At 37.4% G+C, this 13,573-nt stretch overlaps 1 protein-coding gene and 1 long non-coding RNA gene across 6 annotated transcripts in view; one reads left to right on the forward strand and one right to left on the reverse strand.

Moving 5' to 3' along the window:
• The window catches only part of LOC139994839 (uncharacterized), a 100,445-nt gene that overhangs the window by 54,957 nt on the left and 31,915 nt on the right, over positions 1 to 13,573 (reverse strand). The gene's annotated exons all lie outside the window — the stretch shown is intronic.
• Positions 4,012 to 5,047, forward strand: LOC139994838 (uncharacterized). The gene is made up of 2 exons (XR_011801770.1): positions 4,012 to 4,350; positions 4,499 to 5,047. It is a non-coding gene; the product is annotated as an uncharacterized lncRNA (long non-coding RNA).

Consider the following 13,573-nt stretch of genomic DNA (forward strand, 5'->3'; position numbering starts at 1 on the left):
CCAACGTCTCAGGGCTGCCACTTACGATTAACAAAGAGATAAGTACGTGAGAACCAGTGGCCATATTTGAAAACGGCGCTTAATATGTCGAACAGGGTCACCTGAGACGCGTGGTGAAACGTTTTTGACTGTATTTAGATCGTCCATCCTGGAATGTCGATATCTCCAACATAAGAAAAAAAAAGTCTCGAGACGAACACAGACTAGCTTAATTAAAGCCGTGTTTCCATGTAACGCGTGTTTTAAGGTCAGATCGAAACTCGCGGCAGGAAAACGAGCACCGCGAAAAGGATGTCACGAGGATATGTCAGAGTAGCAAGGTCGTTGTCATCCGACATCCCAGGTTGTTCACATTCAAGGACCTTTCCACCAGCGTTTCATCGCGCTTATAGGACGATGGTATCGATTCTAGCACGGGGAGCAAAGGTAAGTAAGCCGAGAAGGCCGTGGATCTGTTGGAACCGGGTCAAACTAATCGGATGTTTCCTTAGAACATGTGAAACGTGACTACGTTGCGTGAGATACTGTGGTACTCACTAGATCCTAGTTACTTTCTCCCTACGCTAGTTACTTTTCATCGAACACTAAACGAAACTTCTAACATCTACGTAATATACACTCAGTGTAAGAAGTACTCGTACAGCAGCTAAATTTAACAACCTAAGGATAACTTTCGAAAAGAAAAAGAATGCGACAAAATGTCGCTTAACTGCACAAATAGAAAAATAGAGAAACGCTGTAAGATTAAGAAATTCGTTTACTTTATAGTTGTACAGGATTTCCAATCTTCTATTTGTATTTTAAACATTCATTTCAGAATGTTATCAATGTCGTTCGCTTAACAGTAAACTTATGGCAGTAAATCAGTTGTTTGTTTAAAAAGTTGAACGTTTACAGTGTATCCAGATAATAAAGTTACGAAATTTATACGAAAAGTGGAATCTCGATCAGTTTGGTAATCTGATATGTGTAATAACCAGCCTCGGGATCCTCGGGGACAGGATTTCTGAAGCACGCAAAATCGCGTGAGGAAAGAGGCTCCTCCTCGGTGCTCGTTGAAGAGTAACAACCAACCGGCTGGAATATTCAACAAAGTGGTTTCGATGGACGTTTTGTGTCTCGCGCGTGGTATCGCATGCGCGCGCACCATCTTCGCTCCATCCTTTTGAACAACTCTTGTTGAATTATCGATCGACGTTAAAAACAACGCTGCAACAGAGAGGGGCCGTGTAGAATTTTCGCGTACGCATCCGTCATCCTTTGTCGTTCGATTAATCAAAATTTTCGTTGGTTAGCCAGGACTCATTAACGGGCGACGTTGCTCACCCATTAAGATCAGCCTGAATACAAATCGATCTGTCCGGGGATAACAACGTACACGTGATTTAATCGTAGCTGTTTATCTCCAACAGCCGGTTACTACACAGTATAGGTTAGGTTGCCACACTCTCGAGTTTAGGTATTTTTATTAGAAATCCTTGTATTTTCTTGGCTATCGATTCTTCGGCCTGACTTGTACAATTTAATTAATATTATTACTTTTGTTACTAGAAATTTGAAATAAATTTAAAAGCGACAGATTTTACAGAATGCGTACAATACGAAAAAATATATTTCTAATCGAAATCTTCGTTTTCGAATAGGTGTTGATCCTCTGGATCATCTTCCACGATTGCACTAACATCATTAGCGACTATGTTGTATAATATGCTTAAAACTAGAATTACAAGTCTTTGAAGAAGAAGAAAAAGAACAAGAAAAACAAGTCTTTATACATACACATAAGCTCGTCCCTAATTAAGGCCAGTGATCAACCCATTTCACGATGTAATTCAGTTTCTAAGGGAATTAAAAGCCAGGAAGTACATGTACTACGATATAAACTGATACTTTAACTTACTACCAATGTAACAGTGACACAGTGTAGCAGTCACTGAACTATTACTAGTTTTCTAGACCTTAATAACCAATAACGCTGCCTAATTAGCTAATCAGTAAATTGGTTGAAGTGGTAAAGCTGTAGCAATGTACCTTTATCCTAACAAAGGCGTGAAATTATGGGATAATATATCTTATGGGAGTAGAAATCGACTGGAGAGAAGACAGGTGAAGGATGGACCAATTATTCATGACGGATGTTGTCGTTAAAAAAAATGGCTCGCAAGAAAACCGGGTACCTTACTCCTGCTGGCCATATGAGGAACTTCAGACTCACTCGGAGACGATCATTGAATCCTGAGCAGCGGCACGGCTCATAAAAATGCATCGGATCTCCTCGAGAAAGTTTCACGAAAGTCAGCGTGGAAAAAGAGCGAGATTTCAGGATGATCGGCTGGCAAAAGTGTGTCACCAGTCGTCGAACGAAAATAATTGCCTTATCAGAGGCCGTGAAGGCGTACGTAGCCTCATCCACACTTGAGAATTCGCCTTGATACCAGTGTTCACCTTGATCCACTGCTCCCTATATATACATTATCTCGTCGAGACAAACAACACCTAAGATTTCTCATGGTCGTGATAAAATCCATTGAATATTAACACCTCATGTAAAAGCTTACTGTTTATGCGTAGAATGGTATAACGTTAGGCTCCCTCTTATGCAGCAATTCATAAGCAACAGTATTTATTTATAGAAACAGCGTTCCAAGTGATTAGCATGTCACATGCAGATCATAGACCTTTTTGCACGTACAGTTTTCTCAACATGTTGCAATAGTCTGTGATCGATGCAAGACTCATCGGGGACATTTAGTGTCCACATGTTCCACCATGTCCATCGCTTGTTGCTGTTTTATACAGAGGCAATTTTGGGGTGTACCAGAGTTCACGGTATTCCTATTAGCACATGAGACATTATACGTTGAGAAAGCAAAATTTCTTAATTTTTCCACCTACGGACTTGCCTATGAAAAGTCTGTAATTCTTTCAGTATCTGCATCAAGCTGTGACTCTTAATACGCGATGAACTTAAAACCAGCAATGGTCAAAGCAACCAGTTCATAATCTTCTCTATTTACAGAAATTTTATTAGGACATTTAAATAGCGTTTGGTAAAATACAGGCGCGTTAAACTTCATCTCATCCAACTAAAACTGGTATAACTGGATGTGTCTCTGTGTGGTTCGCAGCTGGTGAAAATTGAAGATAAGTCGAGTCTCGTTAGAGCTTACAGCTTCTACCTACCTCGCAGACAGAGGCTAACTTTCTTTCAACTTTTTTCACCCTACGATTCACGTCCCAAACAGCTTTTCTTCTGACCGAAGAGAAGTTTCTCCTCGACTGAATATGGCGATCAAACAGTTTCTTTTTCCCCGCTTTCCCCTTGTACGATAAACGTGACCCTGACCTCGACACACCAGTCTATACCGGCAAGCCAGTGATTAGTCTGGACATAAATTAATGCTGCACAACCTATCAGAAATTGTTCGCAAGCGTGACAACGACGCTTTTGCCTTCATCGTGCTTTCCAATCATAAAAATATGATCGTCGACGCTGGTAGCTGAAGCAATTCTATTATGACTCGCACTTTTTATTACGCTGTTCGTTCGATAGACTGTGCAGTTAATCGGACAATAGATTTACAGATCCGTTACTCTTGCTTTCGTGACTTTTATTAGCTTCGTTGAGATTAGTTATTGAAATCGTTTTAGGGTTGGTTAGTCGAGAGTTGTAAATTTATCGAGCTCGGAGGGTACGACAATAGATTTGTGGGTTCTCGTCTGATAAATCTTCCTCCTGCGTTTCTTCTCAACGCTTTAACGATATCCCAACAATTCTCGATGATTTAATCGCACTTTCAAATTTCCAATTAAACGCGTTAGCTTGCCTATTTATACATTAAATTATTGTCAGATAGCTTATGCCGAAGGTCTTGAAAAATTCCTTTCAAGATTCCAGATCTTTTCGAACTTCTTTCGAATATTCCAACCTTTAAAAATTCTTTAGTCCAAAAATTTGTCTTCTATTTTAGAATTTCTAAAGAATTTTTAGACTATTCTAAATAACACGGTTTACGAACCAACACTACCAAAATTCTCTGCAACGCTTCAAGAATACAATAAGAAGTGAAAAGCAATTTGTTTCAAGTCCACGTTAAGGCCTATTTTCAACAGACCGATATAATAAGGTAAAGAAAGCTTTCGAGGAATTTTTATACAACAAAATTTTCTCATTTCTGCTTGTAGAAACTACGAACAATGTTTGGAACGTGAAAAATTGAAGCAGTCTGTATATCTCGACAGAAATTAGAAGAATTATATTAGAAGAAACCCTAACCTAACCTTAAGAGTTTTCAAACCTAACCTTAAGAGGTTTCTAACCTAACCATAAGACCATTCTCGGTAACACAGGTTAGGAACCTTTTCTATAGCATTTTCAACTGTAATAAGATTTGAAAAGTAATCTAATTAGGTTGTCCGAAAAGTGTAATTTAAATAGCCAATACACATGGACAAAAAGTAAAAAATACCACATATTAGAAGAAATTTCTAATTTCAGAAAGTGTTGTATATTGGAAAGGCGAGTCAGAAGTTCAAGGAGGGATATACCTTGGAATACCAACAGACAGTTGGCCATAATGACCGCGAGAAGGATTGATTCGGCGACTGACGCGATGAAAAATGTTGGAAAGCGATGCAACAATGTTTCTTTGGACTGAAGACGAAGTGGTGTGTTGGATGGTAGATGGCTGGACATAATTTTTGACCGGCTGCTGCCCGGTTTAAGAAAGTCATGCCTATTAGCCGCCATTAAGGCCACCCTACGGAAAGTCGGTTCCCCGAGGGAAGGAAAGGCGACGTCGCTCTCCATTTTTACTTTCCTGCGCGAGCTGGAGGGAGAAAGTAACGTGAAACCGACGAATGACGCTTGGTTTCCCAGAACTTACTTCTCCATAAATACGTACTTGAAAAAAGCCAATTAACGATTGCATTCGTACGTTGTAGAACACTTTTATTTAAACATGCTGCACAGTTCTATTAAATCCATTAAAAAAGTTTTCATTTTCTTTCCTAAAATTTCAATTTCAAATTATAAACTGTAATATTTCGATTATGATATAAACTTGATATAATATTACAAATTTTATTTTTATGAACGCAGGTTGTAAAGATCCTTGAAGCCATGTTAATCAAATTTTCCAATTACAATTACTATTACAAATTTAATTACAATCAGCATGTTGGGAGTGGAATTTTGTATCGTGCTATCGCGTTGAAAGTTTCCAAAACGAAGCTCGGTCTTCGTCCTGAAATTCATTAAACGATACCAAACTTTATTACATTTTTTTTTTCCGATTGAAACAATAGTCCGAATAACACGATTAAAGAATTTGTCTCGTGCGTGTCGATGTAAACGCGGCATAATACTTTGCAAAGATTGTACCGCGACTGCCAGCACGAAGCACATAGAAATTCGCGTGGCAGCGAGCGTACTAACAAATTAGCCAGCCTTTCTACGAGTATTCTCTCATAAAACGTAAAAAGTCGTTCGCCAGAGCCACACTCAACATTCCGACGGGAGGCTAAATTTCAAGTCGACCCAGCAACAACGAAAGTATGACCGCTGCACGAGAAGAAACGACGTGTCCACCGAGGGGACCAGTTTTTCCACGGCGAGAACCGATCCACGCGTGATCTCGCCGGACCGCTTCTTGCGGATCGGCCCTCAGTCGGCGATCATCCGAAAGTCCCCGCCGGGGAACGTTGATCGCCGCTCTCGATGTGGTTACTTTCGATAAACGTGAGCGGCCGCGTCCCCCTCGCGCCACCAATACTACGCTACCGGTCGAAAATTTCGGAGAAAACCATAATTGTTGGCCAGGTGGGTCGAACAGGGGACATCGAGGCCTAAAAAGTAATCTGGATGCAAATGGAAATGGGGAACCAGAGGTTTTGTGTCGAGGATGGTAGCGAGAAGACGTTTGAGAATGTTTGGTCTTCGTGGAAACGAGACTTTACGTTAGTTTCGCTAGATACGGCAGTTACATTCGTTGTTCGAATACTTGAAAATTCTACGCTCATTGTTATCTCTTTTGTTTACCTAACCTTATGTAAATTCTTATATTTGAGAGATTGAGAAATTGATTAATCGGATAATGTAAGAATTTTAATGAAATTAGTTTTATTAATTAATTTATTTAAAGTTAAACGAAGTTCAAGTTAAAAGAAATAACGATAAACGTAGAATTCTAAATGAAATTTTGAAACCGGTCATTTGACCGGCTCTGGTAAGGTTAGTGCTGACATCCGAGCGCTTTGTTATTCGAACATAATATCTTCCAGTAACGAACGACTCTTTCCACTTCGAAGACGTAGATAAATATTGTATCGGTGTTCGTACACCGTGTTTTTTTGCCTCTATTCGGCTGAGCCAATTCCCATTAGAAGCATCTAGTACGAAACTCAAAACAAAATAAAAAAAGTGGAACTTGATATCCAAAGTACTATCGGTATATATCTACGCGTATCTCAATGTTTAGACATTTTTATAGCTAAATGCATATGTATATGTATATGACAGAACTAATGTTCTAACTATGAAAACAAACTGTGATTAAAAAACGTCCAAGATGTTGCGAGTGCAATGGAATTAGCAAATAAACACGATGTGGCAGAAACTACACTACTCAGAGACATGAAAAAACAGAAGAACGATATCGAAAATTATCGGAACCGCGTAGATTCCTCATATACCGACGACGGTAGAAGAACCTCAAATATACCGATGTAACGAGATAGTTGCATTGCGATAATGACGATTTTATACAAGTGGAAAGAGCAAACGAAAGTGGTAATGGCGAGGTGCCTTGTCGTGCCGAAGCATTCGTGGCATTCGAGAAACGGTTTCCATGGTTCGTGGTACAAAAAGAAAGGTAGAAAAAGAAGGTAACTTTGTGCAGTTACTTGCGTTGAAAAAGTTACGCGACTTGCCAGCCAAAAAGGTACGCGGTCAATAAATATTTAAAGAATCTGTCGATTAATTTTAATCTGTATTTAAATAAATGAAATTTCATGTAAGAAATATTGTGATTGTTCTATCATTCGACGATTCCATTGCACATTATATATTAATTTTATCTGCCTGTTAATTCTAACAAGGAAAACTCCATTGTATATTACTATGATAATGAAATAAAAATTTAGGGCTCTCCCTGAATTTGGAAATTACGTGATGGATAATTAAGCCATTCGGAAGGCGCATTGATCAGCTGCATAGATGGAACAGCGGAGAAATATATCTAATAATATTGCAGATACTATTTTTGAAGTTTACCTTGCAGTTTCCTACCATTTACGTTATCTTCCTGCAATAACTGTAACGCTAAATTTATATTAATAACTAACACGATCTTCTTCCTCGTAAATTAGTACTAGTAAAACATCCTAATCGAAAAATAATATCAAAGATCCAACAAACATCTACCCACACGTTATACAACTAGTATTTCCTTTTCCACGCAATATCAATATTTCATGGTTGGCATAAGAAACTTGTATAAAACGTCTCTCAATTTCGCCCGGTTTCTATGAAACGATACCGAGTTTCAGCTCGATTGAACAAGCTAAAAGCTGCTCTTAACAAGACCAACCAACGTCACAGAGGCCATCCCTGTTGTGTTTATACGCAGCCATGCAGCTTCGTCTTTTTTTTTTTTTCTTTCACCTGTTTTTTCTCGAGAAAGCGATAACACGAAAGCTAGCGTATATAGGGTTACTCGGGATAAACCAGCTTTTGCCGTTTTTCCCTAACCATGCGCAGCGTCGCTATACTATTAAGGATCGATTAGCTGAATGAGACAGGCTGTAGAAGCGATGCAAATTGGCGCAACGAAAGCTGTTTCAGACGAGATTTTCTTTCTCTGATTGCGAATTAATTTTATTGCGTATCATTCGCCGGATGAATAAAATTCAGTATACCGTTTTGCTGATAAGCGTGTAATTAAGCTTTTTTTGTGCGAATATTTTTAATCGCTATCTTAGTAATTTGTTTCACGGCGTTGAAAAATATCGGACTCCGTTCTTTTTAATCCTATGCACAACTCCACGTTCTGTAGTTCTTTCAACAATATTTTTTTCATTTTCTAGAGGCAACATTTTTTGGCCTCCTAGCGACGATATTCTTTGATTTCTAACGACAGTGTCGTAAAACTATATTTCCATTTCTCCGTGTTTCTAGATCGAAATCTGTTTAAAAGTTTGAAATATTAGAAATCTTCGACCAACTTACACACTTCAATAACTTCGGCGCTACGGTGACTAATAATAAGGTTAAGCAGACAAAGATTGGCGGGAATTTTAAAAATACCAGGCTTTTTTCCATCTATAATCCAATTATTTATTATTTTATATTTTTTACTTTGAGAAAAAAGTTCTTACCTAATCTTTACAAGGTTAATAAAACTATACATCTCATTGTCGCCATAGCTTTGAAGAATTTCGTTGAATTTCTACAATTACGATACTTACGAAAATTCATATTTTTCTCAACACACCTTAACCTAAATGGAGGTTAGAATCAGAATTTTAAGGTTATGTCCACTTCTGTTTCCGTTACAATATTCGCACTACGTAAAAGAAAATGATCGTTGAAGAAAGAAATCGTTCGTATAGGTTAAGTCGAACAGAACATCTGAATCCAATGACGCAGCAACTTCCGGTTCGCCCGGGGAGAAACTCGTCCCAATTACAAAGCTGCAGGATTCACATTCGATTTCCCTACACCCGATGAATCGAGAAAATATGCAACGAGAATTTAAGGTCACTGCAGGGGAGCAGAAAAGGATATTATTCACGATCCAGAGAAAAAAGAAAAAAATGAAAGGAAAAAGAAAAGAAAGATGGAGGAGAGAAACGAGTTAACGAGACGGCCATCCAGCCTGATCTCCTCTGAATTTTAATGAACGCCTCTCTGATTTAAATTCGGACACTTCTCTTTCAGCAGAACTGACGATGGACCCTGGGCCCAAAGCGTGGAAGAGAAATTCTGTTCAGCAGATAAAACCACACTCATATCACTCAAAAATTGTTCTCAAATTGGTGGTAATGATCTTTTTTATGATTTCGTACCAGGATTGGGTATTATCAAAATAAAATCAACTTCTCCGATTACAGGAAAATATTGCAATTACAAAAGCAAATATCTTTTATTATATTTCGATTCATAAATTGTTTCATTGTAATTGAACATTTTCATAGGATAAGAATTATAGTGAAATAATTTATTTTCCAAGATTCTACAATTGATTTGCAGGCAATTTTATCTTCAAATAAATTTACTTGCTATTTTATTGGGAATAACTATTCGATATTGTTATTCATTTGAAATAAAAAGTAACGAACTCTGTTTCATGTTTCTAGGAGTAATCTATGTGATAAAAATTTACAAGAATTTCTTAATTAATCATAAGTATGATCGTCGAAAGTATATTGGAGAAAAGTAAGCTTGAAGGTGAATATTTGATTCTTTGTAGGAGACGTTTCTCAGGGATGCTCTTTCCCACAGTTTCCAGAGCAAGAAGAAGCCTCCACAGGAAGCGATATGACCTCAGGCTAGAGGATTATGATGCCTAATCAGTAATTTCCCAAGTATTTAAATTTCTCCAAACATTACTGCAGAAGACAATTAAATTTGATGAAGCAACATTAGAATTCATAAGAGTTCATATCTCAGAATCATCATGTATCTATGATCTCATGCATCCAGGCTTGGAATATCATTGCTAACTTCAAAAGAAATCAACTATGCGTGTGGTGTACCAAGCTTTTTATTACCTTTTAATCCTCTATAATTAAAATCCTGGTTGCTTGTCAAAGAAAGGTCTATACTTGGTTACGTTCTTACATTTTGACTTAAAAATTGTGCAACAATTATTTTCTAATGAGCCGTTTGCGTATAAGACATATTTCTATAAATAATTTATCTCATGATAAACTACTTTCTTAGCCACCAAGTGACATAAAAGTCAGGAAGTCAAGAAAAATAAACTTACTATAGCTTTCTAGCGTGATCTTTGTGTAAACCTTACCATGAGAAAATTTAGCCAGCCTGTAAGCCTTTAAATCTTATTTGAAATAATTGTACATCTTCTTTTTAACACACTGTTGCATAATGTGACTTTTACAAAACATTTCTATATTAATACACCATGTTAATGGCAACATGCGAGTGGATTGCAAAAGTTGAGAAGACAAAGCACTATAATTTCTTCTATCTAACATTCTTATCAATCATTTTCGCTAGTGACGACCTTAAAAAACCGCTTAATTACTGTTCAAACGTCGCACAGGCAGATGCAATCTCGAGCAATAAATCTACTCGCGGCTGGTAATAGTTTCATCTTTATTGTATTTGTTCGTTTCACCGAATGAGAAGAGGCAGCTCGGAGAAAAAATGTATGATAACCGACGTCGTGAATAGTAATCAGAGATACATTGTAATCCTCGCTGTGAGAGTTTCAATGTGGCTGCAGCAACTCGTACAATTGAAATAAATTGAAGACAAACGCTGTAGTGTTATGCATATACATATATATTAATTACATATATTATCAGTTGTATAGTAGTTATATTTACTAATTATACAGGGTGCGACCGAATAACACGTACAAGCAGGCAGCCTATCAACAAAATAAGAACAAAATAAAAAGAAAATATGGAATAAAGTTTTCTCGTTTAAGTCTTAGTTTAAGAGAAAATCGAGTTTGAAAATTGGTGAAATAAGCGTCACAAATCGACCACTTGGTATACAACGTAACACACTACAATAGAATCTAGAAAAAATCATGATAATGTTATTGCGTCACCGATGTTACCACCGTAAAGTTATACCTAACATTATTCTAAAAACACAACGTTGTACAACTATAAGAGTACACGGTATGTAAATTCTCAGACTAGTCTCTGGTTTTATTCTTCAGTGATGAAGGAAATTGCACGTGTCGAGAGTTCCGTTTTAAGAATAGTCCATACTCGCTTGATGCTTATCCGAGCAATTACAAATTTGTAAAATAAAACGCTACCTAGTATGTAATTATAGACGATTAGAGAAGAGGCTTGAAACAACAATGCCAAAACAATAGGGGACACAAGTGCATATAACGTGTAACGTTATCGCTTATCTCGAGACGTTCGACGTGAAATGAATAGCGGTGTGATTTTTATTTCACAAAGATAACGACGATATGGTATTGGACAATGGAGGCGCTCAACGTTGTTACAAACTTTCCATGCGGTGATAAACTATCGTTAGTTTTAATTGAAATATCTTTAATGGGCATGTGAGAAAATGAAATTAAAGTCTCTTCACTTTGATATCGATAATTTATCTTTGAGGGGAACTCACAGATACACAAATGAGAAAGTGTATAAAATATTTGCAGTAAAATACTTGTAATATTTATAGAATTTATTTGGGCTAGGTTATGTTCAGAAACATGCGCAGTCTACTAAAATACTGTCTAGTAAAATATTTATAAATTGTACTTGGGTTAGGTTATGTTCACGAAATAGGTTATATTCATAAAGATTCATAATCTCAACATAGTCTTATAAATAGAATTCAAGACAAAAAAGACATTAGCAAGGTAATAAATATTCCGAACGACATTACCTCATATGTGTCTTATGTAATAAATACATACTTATTCCAGATACAAAATCAGTATAACAGAAGAAAAGAGATTAAGTGGTCGAAGGATCGAAGAATAGTCTTTTTGTGAGGTTATGTAGAAGGATAGGAAAGAAGAGGACTGTAAAACGGACTTTGGTACGCCTATAGCTAAGAAATGTAATCCTAACGTGGAAAGTATTGAACCAGTCAACAGCGTATCCTTTCTAGGAGACTAGACTTCGTCAAGACGATCAGACCAAGAAAAAAAAAAGCTGAACTCTTGCGGCTTGCGTTTTACAGTTACACAATCGCCAGCTATTTTCAACCCGGCTTCCTTCTCACTATTGCGTTTCGGTTCACCTAATTTCTACCACTTCCTTTATTGATATCCTCTGATACTTTCGATATCTTGAATAATAAATCTTCAATATTAAATCGTTCTGTGTGTGCGTATTAATGTAGATGTTCCTAGTTCTTTAAATTTCCCCTTAGAGTAATAGTCTTTTTGTGTGACTGGAAGTTTTTGTTTTCAATTTTGAGAATGATTCCCTCTTTCCAAGATTATCTATATTCGTGTATATCTAAACTCCCTAGAATCTATATTTTGGAATTAAATAAATACAGTTATTATTTAATTGGTCTACGCGACATTGGTGGAATATATAGGCATATATACAATTATATAGATCTCGAGAAGGGAATTTACATGTTATTCATTTTTTCATAAAAAATATCCACCAGAATTTACCCCTTGCTAGGTGTCTTTGATGTTCTTACAGTGCAAGGATAATTATTGGCAAAGATCTTTACTAATTAATTCTTGATTTATTATTTATTTATCAGTAATCTGATTTTTACCACGCCAATGAGAAGCTAGCTGCGGTAGCATTTTAACTATGGCGGAGGGCCTAAGGAATTTAGTAATACTGTAAATTCGGCCAGTCGCGGGGAGACGCGTTCGCGAGGAGGCGCGTCAACGGGAGTCGTAAATTCCCGTTACGATTGTATCAATCGACACCACGGGTAAGGTCGATCCCCGTATTTCTTTTGGGATAATAGGGGTAGTTCAGTTGGAATAAAACTGTAGTCAACAGTTTTATTAATATATATATTTATTTCTATCTTGCACGGATACACACTCTCATACGCAAGCGAAGTCGGTGAATTTGATTACTTAGACGGAACATAGAGTTGCTATGATGCCCGATTGTCTTACGAACAGTTGACTTGACTGTCGCGAGGGCTTGAAGAGCCAAAGGAACCCGGGAGATGTGTGGCACAGACTGGCCTAGACTCGACTCACAGTTCGTTCTTTCGCCATCTCAGGAGTGGGAGACTTTCTACCGTCTTAGGTAGTGGATATTGTTTTTTGGGATTAAGTCCCTTTTTTCTTTGTATACACATCCGCTCTTTCCGTATGGCAGATACCTGTTTTATTCGTGATTGTTACCAGCACGTAATAAATTCCAGGTAGTGGTGAATAGCCCGCTGTAAACGTAAAGTACTTTTTGGGACTCTACGTCCCGTAATTTTGGTGCAGACCGATTGACCCATCTATATACGTTAGACATTAAACTATCGTTATAGTATATGGAGGGTCCTTGGGTCTGTCGAAGGTCAGAATAACGGTATGAGGGCCGTTGACAGTCAGGTAACAAGGGCTGACTTGCTGGCCGCTTCATACGGCGTAACAAATACAATATTGGAAAGGGGAGAATCTGCTTCAAAATTCAAAAGGAAATACGAAATTGCTTCTTAACGAACCTTTTTATTTCATATTACAATTTTTATCTTTCCAAATTAAAGTTCTATTTATCCTAATGCAGTTATGAAAATTTTCCCTAGGCTCATCCGCATTCCTCCGTAGACGCGTCAAACTTTTTCCAACGCTATTGTACGTGATATTATTTCTCTATCGAATCACGTCCAATACCGACCAACAAGCAACTCTATCCAACTCGAAGC

This window comes from Bombus fervidus, chromosome 15 (assembly GCF_041682495.2).
Source record: "Bombus fervidus isolate BK054 chromosome 15, iyBomFerv1, whole genome shotgun sequence".
Lineage (NCBI taxonomy): Eukaryota > Metazoa > Arthropoda > Insecta > Hymenoptera > Apidae > Bombus > Bombus fervidus.